Source organism: Vigna umbellata, chromosome 1 (assembly GCF_029865625.1).
Source record: "Vigna umbellata cultivar VRB3 chromosome 1, Vumbellata_1.0, whole genome shotgun sequence".
NCBI classification, from domain to species: Eukaryota; Viridiplantae; Streptophyta; class Magnoliopsida; order Fabales; family Fabaceae; genus Vigna; species Vigna umbellata.
The window spans coordinates 79,817,221-79,828,608 of record NC_142165.1 but is presented as its reverse complement, the minus strand read 5'-3'; the positions used below and the strand labels follow the sequence as shown (position 1 = coordinate 79,828,608).

The 11,388-nt window shown below is 35.4% G+C and overlaps 1 long non-coding RNA gene across 1 annotated transcript; it reads left to right on the top strand.

Annotated features, from left to right (window-relative positions):
• The first annotated feature begins 8,047 nt into the window (after window positions 1-8,047).
• Window positions 8,048-9,940, top strand: LOC148206510 (uncharacterized). Its single transcript, XR_015786102.1, has 3 exons — window positions 8,048-8,165; window positions 8,249-8,589; window positions 8,967-9,940. It is a non-coding gene; the product is annotated as an uncharacterized LOC148206510 (long non-coding RNA).
• Window positions 9,941-11,388: the final 1,448 nt, after the last annotated feature.

The window sequence follows — 11,388 nt, the reverse complement described above, 5'->3', positions numbered from 1 at the left end:
AACATTCATGTTAGCATAAAGCTGAAGAGAAGAAGTATTGATGATGTCTCAAGTGCTTTTGCTGTAAGAAGATCTTCATGAAGACTTGTTTTGTTTTAAAGCTTTTGTAATTTAATAGATTTATGTATAGGATGTGATTTATCTTTGATTCTATGTATTGTTTGCCTTAGGTTGCGTTAAAACTCGTTTTGAATCATAAAACCTCATTTTATACTCAAGATAATAATCGATTATCCATAATAGATTATGACTTGCCATAATCGATTATCACGAGCAATTATGAGAATTTTTAAACAAGCTTTTGACCGTTGTGCATTCATTAAATGCAAAATCGATTACCATAAGTGGATAATTGATTATCACACGTTAAATTGTTAACAATGAATTTTTTGAGGTATCCTTAAGTGAGATCTCTATAAATTGGATTGAGACTCTCATTCTAATATAAGAAATACTTTGTATTCAAAATTCTTATCTATTGTGTGATGTGATAAGTGTTCTAGGGTTGTGCAACTCTTGTGCTCTTGACTTTGAGAACATGGTGGTTGCATAGAGCGAGAATTTTCATGGGAGTTGTGATTGAGTGTTGTTGTTGTTGTTGTTGAGTTAAAGCTTGTCATCCTTTATGAAGATTTCAAAGGAGGTGTTAATCTCTTGGGGTAATAAGAGAGGTTTTATAACCTTAAACTGTGTTATTTTCATTGTTATTGTAACATTTTGTTGGTTTGTGATAGTGAAGCGTTAATTCTCATTTGAGATTAACAACTGGACGTAGGATCTCTGTGATCCAAACCAATATAAAAATCACCTATGTAATTTTCTCTCTTCCTTACTATTTAGTTTGTTTAAATTGTTTTTAAGGGATTCATATTTTACAAAATTATTAAAGGTATTATTTGAGATAAGAAACCAATTCACTCTCTTCTTGGTTTGTTGTACACGCTAACTATTCTGCTACATCACTCTGACAATTCACATCAGATAATCAAACTTTATTTGGTTATATGCAAAAGCAAAATCATAACTATAAACCTCGTTTGTTCAAAACAAAAATCTTAGAATATCACTTTTACATAAAAGTACCAAGTCGAAAAACTTTTAAATAAAGAAAAATAAATAATCAACCCCAAACAGAAATGTCCCAACTCTCGTCAACTACTTCGAACCGGTCTTATCTACAACACCATCTACTCCCTTACAAGTACGATCATCGTAAGTGGAAACTACAACCATAAACATGTAAGGGTGAGCAACCATAAATATCATAACATAATATATTCATAATAATCACAAAATAAGATAACTAACACATCATATTTCATCACAGACTTAACAGTACAGACCAACAGTTCATGAACCAATGTCGTTTCCTTGCATTGTGTGGTCATAACCTGTTCTCACTAATAGGGTGATTCGAGTCATCTTCTATCGCAACTTTAGACTTATCTTCTTGACTTCTCAAGGACTAACGAGTAAAAACACCGATACTACGCGCACCGATGCACTACACTTAGCACGAGCCAAAGCTTTTGGGCAATATATTCAACCCTCTTGAGTCCTTTCGAGACCCAACATCCTTAATGTAGCACAATACGAAAATCTCACACATGACCGACAACAATAGAAACAAATAACACAGTTTCATACTCACGTTATATTACTCGAATATCAATACTATTATGCATATATCCACCTATCTCAAAACTCTAAAACACCATAAAAAACCAATATAGTTGTTCAATTCAAATAATTTAAACTCAAGAAAGAACTAACAAAAACACAACATCCAGTGGCTTACCAACACGTGTCACTAAAATATTATACTAGTCAAAGTATTATACATAAAATAAAACCTCAAACATATCATGGTCTTTCGCATCAACAAGCAGGAGTACAACCCATATTTCCTCTTCAAATATTCTTATACAGTTAAACAAGTTAAAATATTTCTCACTTACCCTCCCATGGGCCCAGTTTCCCACCTACGATCTACTCATTAGGAGAAGCAACCCCAAAAGAAAAGGAGGAAGAAGAGAAATCCCTTCTCTGCTACAAAATTTCCCGCGCCACTCACACACAATGTTAGTACTAAAATTGGTGTAATTCAGTGGGACTCACCAAGTAGTAATACTCACTCCTATTTTTTGTGAAACCCAAGCCCAAAACGAGAGAGTAAAAACTTCTTCCTCTGAATGCAACAAAAAGCACCCAAAAAGAAGGTCTATATAATGGATCATGATATGTTAATAATTTTTTAATAATAGATTATGTGTCACTATTTTATTGGTTTGTATATTTGAAACTAACCAATTATAAGTTACCACATAAACGATTGTAAAAAAGTTGTAAAAATATTGTTAAAAAACATTTTTCATATATAAATAACACAAAAGAACTAAAGAGGCCAACAAAGTGGGATCGCGAGTCCCTAATTTGCACCAAAAGAAAAACACCTAGATTATTTTTCTCCAAGATTCCTACTCCTGAACGTAGAAATTCTCCCATGCAAAAACTCTACTTTCGCTATCCCAATGAAACCCAAGGGTATTCTACGCCTTTTGCTTTCGGAAAATGTTTTTTTAACAATTTCTTTTGACAAATTTTTACAACTGCCTGTGTGATAGTTTGTGATTGGTCTGTTTCAAATTTACGGATCAATAAAATAGTGACACATAATCTATTGTCAAAAAGTTGTTAAAAAAGTTGTTAACATATCATAGTCATTTTCTTTCTCTACCTGTATCTTTTAACAAACAACAATCCCATAAACTCTCTCCTACGCCCATTCACCTAGCAACCTAGACCTGATACAAGGGAAACTCATGCCTGAATCCAACTTCCTCCTTTACTACTAACCCACACCATCTCCCGTGTTATAATCGTTCCTCTTTGAACTCCCAAAACTAAAACTCAACTTTCTTTAACACCCAATCTAAACTGGGAATTCTTTGCTCCTTGTTCATAGGGTTCACGCATCACCTTCCAACCCCTTTCTCTCCTCCCATTTTTCTTCTTCTGACTTACGCACTTTCATCCATCTTTACCCATGCCATTCCCACACCTTCTCAACTCCCCTTCTCCCTCTTCTTACTGATTTTATACGCATCTCCCTCTACATCCACGTAAAATTCTTCTCTTCATTAAATTCCAAGATACTCCCTCTTTCTCATCACCTATTTTTCTCTTACCTCCACACGAACTAAAACCTGCTCACTTTTCTCCCCTGTTTTCTCTTGAAATAAAGAAAGAGAAACACAAGTATCAAGGCTAGAAACTACAAACTCAGTCTAACGGATAAATATTCAAGAAGCCTATAAATGGAAGATTTCTCAAGAAGAAAATCAAGAGGATAGATTAAGATAATATCTTAAGAAAGAAAAGCTTACAACGACATATCTATCCTGAAGAGAAAAAGAGAAAGAGCTCAAGAAAAAGAATACATCTGAGCTGAAGAAAAGAGAAGAGAAGAGAAAGAGAGAAAGAGATACTCTCGAGCTTCACTGTCAAATTTCTTACTACTGTAAAATCCTCTTGTTGAGAGATATAGTCTGACCTAGTTGTAAGCAATCGTTAATTGCAATTTTGTAGAGAATTAAAACACTTACAATTAATCTCAGTTTGAGTTGAGGAATCTAGGTGTGTAGTTTAGTACTAGGAGTGATTTAAATACTCAAAGGCAATATCAGTAGGGAGTTGAGTACCAAAAGTGGTGCAAATAGTCAAAGAAAATCTTGGTAGGTTGCTGAGTACCAAGAGTGATGCTAATACTTAAAGGAAATCTCGGCGAGGTAGGTGAGTACCAGGAGTGGTGCTAATACTCATTTGGAATCGGGTGAAGATTATAGTTGAACCCTCTACGGAGGAGACTGGACGTAGCTCAGTTGGAGAGAACAATATAAAATCTCTTGTGTTATTTTCTCTTTTCTTAACTAAACGATCCTCTTGAAAAACCTACAATTGAGCTTTATATTTCAAATACATGAACTTCTAAGCTAAACGATTATTTTTCTTTAAGGATGTTCTTACAAAACACTGTAGTAGACATATTCTGAATAGCACGTCAAACTTATCAACTTTTATACAAATATCTCAAGTCGAGCATCTAAGCTTTCAAAAGAATATTTTAAGAGTTTGATAGCGTGCTATATCAGAAGAGTTGCAAAAATGTTTTCCATTAACACTATTCAACCCCCTTTTAGTGTTTTTCAAGTACTTCATAGACTCCCCATGCAACACATCTCTCTTCTACTTTGCTTCAATTGGTTCCCTAAAACAACCTATCCTTCACTATCTCACTCGTTCTTTCCCACTTCTCAACCCGAGACTTTGCCACTCCCATTGGTTTCTTCACTCACAGAGTACCTAACCTTACTCAACGAGAAGGTTATACTCACGACCTACACACCCTTCGATCTACTTAAGGTAACATCGAGATTCTACCTTTAAACCAACAGGAGTGCAAAACTGCACTACCCTCACGGTCATGCAACACAATCCATGCTTCGAATGCATTAACACATGCCTCATCCATCATCATACAAATTTTCCAAGCAGAGAAGAGGCACAAACAACAACATACAATGCAATATACAATAAGGAATAACATACATCACGAAACCATACCTGGTTCTCCTGAGACTCTAAGGTTCCTTTGGCTTCTATAACACAATGGGTTGTCTCTCTTCCCCTTGCGATCATGGTAGAAGCTAGTCACCAATTCAAGACCTTCATGGTTTTATGTAGAGACCACTAGTGCTTTCCCTCTCTTTCTGATCAACCACTCTCTTCACTCATAAAGAAGCTAGGGTTTTGTCAACACTCTCACGGCTACCCTTATTTTTTTCTCTATTTTAACCTAATATAATTTTATAACTTACTCCTTATTACCCCTTCTTCTAAGTTGTTCTAGCTCTACCCTAAAACGACCCAAAACCTAACCTCTCATACTCTTAAATTTGGCACAAGAAATCTCCTCCAACACCCTCCAGATACACAACTTAAAATTTACCTAAAAATCCTTTTTTTAGGTTTAACTAAGCTCCCTAAAATACCCTTAGTGACTATGGGTACAAACTCTGTGAGTTGCGAGCTTAAGAGTTTAACAGGTAGCGCTGCTTCTAATCGTCTATCCATTTGCTTTTCAAGAGTGGCTCTCTGTCTTCATCTATAAGATTGTAGTTGTCCTTCTCCACAATATCCCACATGTCGATATGACATGATTTAAAGAATGTGATCATTCTTTGTTTCCAGTAATCAAACTTTACGCCTTTGAAGAGGGGATGACGGTTGACGATGTATCCTTCGTTTCCAATTCCTCATGATCGTTTCCTCGAGTCCTACTAAGAACTAACACTACGAGGTTAGCTTTGATACCAATTGAAGTACATGAAAAACACTAGAAAGGGGGAGGGTTGAATAGTGTTAATGGAAAACTTTTCGTAACCCTTCTAATATAGCACATTATCTAGCTGTTGAAATCTTCATTCAAATAATCGTTGGCTCGACTTAATAGGATTTTGCAATAACTGCTTTTAGCATGCTATTCAAAATATATGTACTGCAGTGTTTTGTTAAGAACTTTCTTTATGAAATAAATCATTTAGCTTGGAAGATTCTTGTGTTTGGAAATAAAGAACGACTGCAGGTTTTCATAAGTGGATCGTTTAGGTAAGAGAAGAGATAATTGCATAAGAGATTTTGTATTGGTTCACTCCAACTAAGCTATGTCCAATATCCTCCGTAGAGGATTCACTATAATATTCACCCAATTACAAATGTTATTCTTTTTCATAAAGACCATTTATCTTCTATAATCACCATTTTGAATATTTTTCTCTACACTGTTAATAGAATTGTTTACTAGCTTTTGGTGTTGAATTAGACTCAAATTGTGCATATGTTATTCTTGTTCATATTGATAATTTATCTGGTAAAATAACATTTTTTAGTGTCTTTAAGAAAGTATATATGAATAGAACTTTAGGCTAACTTTTTGAATTAAGTTAGGTCCAAGCCTAAATTCTAAGATGTTGTTTCTTAATGAGATGTTCAAATGCACATGTGTTGTTCTTACTTATATAAACTGTTTATTTCGTACAATATCAATTTTGAATATCTGTCTTCAGGAAACTACTTTTCAATAGAATTTTGGGGTATCTACCTTTAGAATAAAGTTGTGTTAAAACTCAGCTACTAAGATGTGTTCTCTCACTCTGATATGTCACTACCAAAAAAAAGCAATATAATAGGGTTTGTTTCCGAGGTCTTGAAACCTCTCCTAATTATTGGCGGTTTCAATACAAAATCGCAGGCAAGTTTAATTTAATTTTCTTAAAATATATTTCTAGAGGTTTCTTTATTAAACTGCTGGAAATGTCCAAAATATTTGACACCCAGGAGTTGCGCTTGCAGTTTTTTCCACTCTAAGCCGCGCTTCCAATGCTTTGTCTTCTCCTTTCGTCAGAGCTTCGGGTATTCTTGACTTTCCTCAATCCCTTGTTCCCTTCCCTTCTCCTCCTCCAAATTCCTAATTTCAAAAACCCAAGCATCAAGAGCTCACCACGTTTTTTAGAAGCTTTTCGATCATGTTTCTTAGACGCTCTCCGATGACGTTTTCGAGGAGCTTGTGATTTGCATAGCCTTCGTGCCTCGCCATTTCCATCTTCCCAACCTTCGTGTCTCGCCATTTCCATGTTTGCAACCTTCGTGTCTGATAACGGTTGAAAATATCGTTATCTGTGATGTAATTTTGACACTAAATGCACCCTTTTTTGCTTAGAAACTTACTTGGAATCATGTTTTTCTGTTAAGTTGTGTGAATAAGAGAGTTGAGGTTGAATTTGATGGTTTTATGACTAATATCCCTTGTTTTGGCAGGAAATGAGATAATATGGAAAGCAGAGATTAAGTGTCATGGAGATGGAGCTCAAAAAGGCCTGGAAAAGCACTAGAAGGGAGGAGAGCTCGAAGCTTGGGCGCCCTTTTTGGAGGCTTAAGCGTAGAAGAGTGTCGCTCACCACCCGGGCGCCCCTTTTGTGGCGCTTGAGCGCCAGAAGCACAAAGCTTGGGTGCCCTTTCTAAGGCTTGAGCGTAGGGAACCACCGCTCACCGCCCATGCGCCCTAAGTGGGGTTGCTTGAGCGCTAGTGCCACAGGCCTGAGCTTTGTTTCTATTTTGTTTTCGCTCTATTTAAAGGACCAGGACGTCCTAGGTTTTGTATCTTTGGCTTGAAGAGCACAACAACACATTCTTTCACCTTCTGAAGGCAGATTTGGATGCGGGAGCTTCCATCTTCTACTTTTAGGGTTTTTCTATCTCATTCTTCTTCATTGTTCATCTAGTTTCACCGTGTCTATGGTGAATTAAACTCTATTTGTTGTTGGGGATGATGTAACCTTGTGAACTCTCATGTATTTGAATTGATTCTTAATAATATATGCTTTTTCATTAATTGTTAGAGTAATTTATCTGTTACAACACTTACTTTGTTTAATTCATTCAATAGCATGATTTATGAATTGCATAAGTGTCGGGAGGTTCCTTACAATTCAGGTTCTTGTTGAATTACTCCCAAGAGTAATATTTCTCAGGGATGAGAGTATGAGTCTTGGTCGTCTTAAAACTCTTGATTTTCACATTTAATTACTAGTAATGCTAGGAATTGCATGAACTGGTGATTATGGCAAACTTATTTCGTCGAGGGATCGGGTTTAAGTGATTTAGTGAGTGACGTTAACATTAATGCATAAAGAATAATTCTTACATACATGAGAGGAAACTTGGTGAAATCTAAAATCTAACCCCAACAACATACTCATCTCATATTAAACAACATTCGTTCATTACTGTGCTATTCTGCTATTGATCAAAGTGCATTCATATTTAATTTTATGTCTTTGCATCTGAAACCAATGATCTCGTTTTCTTTTTTAAGTCTTAATTAATTGAATTATCACACGACTGTCTAGTGCCGAGAGTCTTTTAAGATATGATACTTGGTGTTACCATTTTATATTACTTGTGTGATTCAGTACATTAACAATGTCTCGTCGTTTTCATCTTCACAACCTTTTTGTCTTATTGACGTTTTTTAAGAGCTTGCGAGTTGCCCAAGGTGGAATCATTCGTAGACCGAAGCCATCTCCTTCTTGACGGCTTCCTCGACGGTGTTAACACTTGGTTTACCTTCATTGATTTCAAAAGTTAAATTTATTAGTGATGTACTAATTGATTGATTGATTTTCTGTAGGTTGGAGTGGGAGTAAAATCACACATCTCCTACGGCAGCGAGTTCTTGCGAGTGGTGGAGCACAAGCAGGTGGTGCAGCAGGAGGTTGAGCGATCGAAGTTCGTGGTGATGAAGGCCGAACAAGAGCAGCGGGCCGCGATTATCCGTGCCGAGGGAGAGAGCGATGCGGCGAAGCTAATCTCCAACGCTACTGCCTCGGCTAGAATGGGGCTGATTGAACTTAGGAGGATTGAAGCGTCCAGGGAAATAGCCTCCACGCTTGCAAAGTCGGAATGTTTCGTATTTACCTGGCGGACAGAACCTGATGATGGCCTTAACGCTTCCCGTTTATCTTGATAATGGTAATTACATGTCTCTGTTTGCATGTCTTTGATAGTGTGCAGATTCAATCTTTTGATAAAGAAAATAACAAATATGTATTGAAATATGTAGCATTTTTTTTTTATTAAGAACCCTTAAAGTGAATAATTTTTTTATCGGTCGTCTGGTTTCTTATGTAGTTAATGAGTTTATATCAACTTATCTTTTTCAAGTTTTAATCGAGTTTATATCAACTTATCTTTTTCAAGTTTTAACAGAGATTATTGAGAATGTTGTCTTATACATGGTTTATGGTTGCTTGAGAAGGAACTCTTATTATTAGAGTATAATTGAATGTTCTCTTTATTAGAGTATAATTTAGTGCTGATCTTACCAATAGAATATAATTGATTTGCAGAAGCAAGAATCTGTTGTTTCTAAATACAGGGATGAGATCAACAGATTGTCAAGTGATGTGGAAAGCATCCCAAAGCTGGAGGCTGATCTTCTGGAAATGAAAAGGGAGAGGAATCAATCAGAACAATTCTTAACTTAGAGCAATAACATGTTACAGAAAGTGATGGAGTGTATTGATGAACCAATACAATTCTTAACTTAGCAATATCATTCTTCCTGTTGAGCCTGCTTTTGATGAACCAATAGAAAAAGTGAAGTAGCTTGCTGATTATGTCAGTGAATGCCAAGATGCCAAGGTACACATAGAGCAAGAGTTGCAGCTAGTGAAGGAGAAGGCCAGTATACTTGAAATTAAAGTAGCTGAATCCCAAGCCACTGTAAAATCCCTTGAATGGGAGTTATCGTCTTCGAATGACAGTGTTTCTCAACTTGCTGAAGAGAAAACAAAATTAGAACATCAGAAGGAAAAAATTGGAGGAAGAGTTACAGAAAGTTAAAGATAAAGTTGCCAAGGTCTTCAGTACCAACAAGTCACTCGAAGATGCCTTATTAGAAGCAGAAAAGATATTTCTATTCTTTCCGTAGAGAAAGAGAAAGCTCAAGCTAGTAGAGTTGCTGCTGAAAGAGAGTTAGAGAGTTTTAAAGATGAAGCAACCAGTCAAGCAAGCAAACTGGCAGAGGCTAGCAGGATCATAAAGGATCTGGAAGATAAACTATATCAGGTTGAGGGTACTAAGAAGTTACTTGAAGATGTGTTATCACAAGCAGAAAAAAATATTTCTATTCTTTCTTTAGAAAAAGAGCAAGCTCAAGCTAGCAGAGTAGCTGCAAAGATATCAATTTAAGAGACGGAGGATGCTACAATTCAATACTTAAAATGGGTGTCATTACCCCTCCAACGAATATGTTTTGTCTTAAGGTAGCTAAAATTTGTGTAACTTTTCCTTGTTATTTTTGCAAGATTTCTGTTTTTATACTATATTTCACATTTATGCTATTATGAAATGATTAGTTCAGCCATATTGGTTTATATCACCTCATTTGTGAAGAAGAAATTAATCAACTGTCTCATCTGCAAGAAAGGGCTGAAAAACTTAGAGAATCAAAGAACCTTGGCTGCAGAAAAAGGTAGTGGAGCTAATCTACATCTATATTGTATGATTACCTCGGTTATTTTTCTTGGATTTGTTAGCCACCTCTTCTTGATGTTTCTGCACCAATGTTTTTGACCGTTTTGCTTTATTGTATTTGTCCACCAAGTCTGCATCCTCACTGGCCCTTTTCTTTTCCTCATCATTTGAAGCTAGTGTAGTAGCTTCATTGTATGCCTCCAAATAACTGCCATATAAATATATCTTTTTGGTTATAAGGCTCTCGATCTCACGGAATGGACTATGCAGGTTGCAGAAAAAGAAATTAACCAACCAAAGCATTCTAGAATATAATGGAAGATACACACTTCATCTTTGCTTTCTGGGCCCTATCCAAAGGGGTGTCTGTCCAAAAACTAGTTTCACGTCTACCTTCCTTTGGGCCCCTACTAAACTTGGCTGATTGCATAGTCACTCCACTAGGCTGAAACACAAATATTTAAGTAAGTTTAGTAAAATAACCGAGTTCCTTCTTGATTAAATAAATTGCTCTAAAGCTCAAGCATATTTTAGAAAATATTTAAGTAAGTACGTTTAATCTTGTTTTTAATGTTGTAGTTTTGATGTTTGTTGCTCTGATTGCCTATAAGAAAGATATCACATGTAATTATCAAAATATCATAATATTTTAATGATCAGGTAAGGGTTTTACTGTCTATCATGGATAATCTTGATTGGCATTTGAATATTATGGTTTTTCTTTTATTACTGGTTTGGTTTCCAATTATTAATCTTGCCCTTTGAATTATACATCTCATTCAGTTTGCCTGTATTGACAAAATGGGTGGCTATGTTTAGTGTCCATTTAATTTTGCATTTCCTTTGTCTTTTATAGTATTCGTTTTTAATATTGTTTGCATTTTTTTTGTTTTTAAATATAATAATAATTTTAAATTAAAATAACCAGACTTATTTCTTAAAATTATTTACTCATGGGTATCACATTTTTTCTATCTTGCCCTCAATTATATAGGTTTCTATTAAGTGCATTTTTTTTTATCATTTGCATATTTGTTTTACCATTGTATACAGCTTTTGTAAATTTATACGAGCGCATTGTATCATTACATATATTAAGATATTATTTGTACTCCTGATATGGTACGTAGTCCACATCATTTCAGATTAAAAGAAATGAATATTTTCTTTTAGAAAAACTCTCATATGTTAGAAACCAATGTGAGGATCAATGTAAAATTGGGACGAGATGTAGGTTAAAGAATTAATATACATGTTAGAAAAATGAGTTCATCTTTATAAAGGATTAAGCCA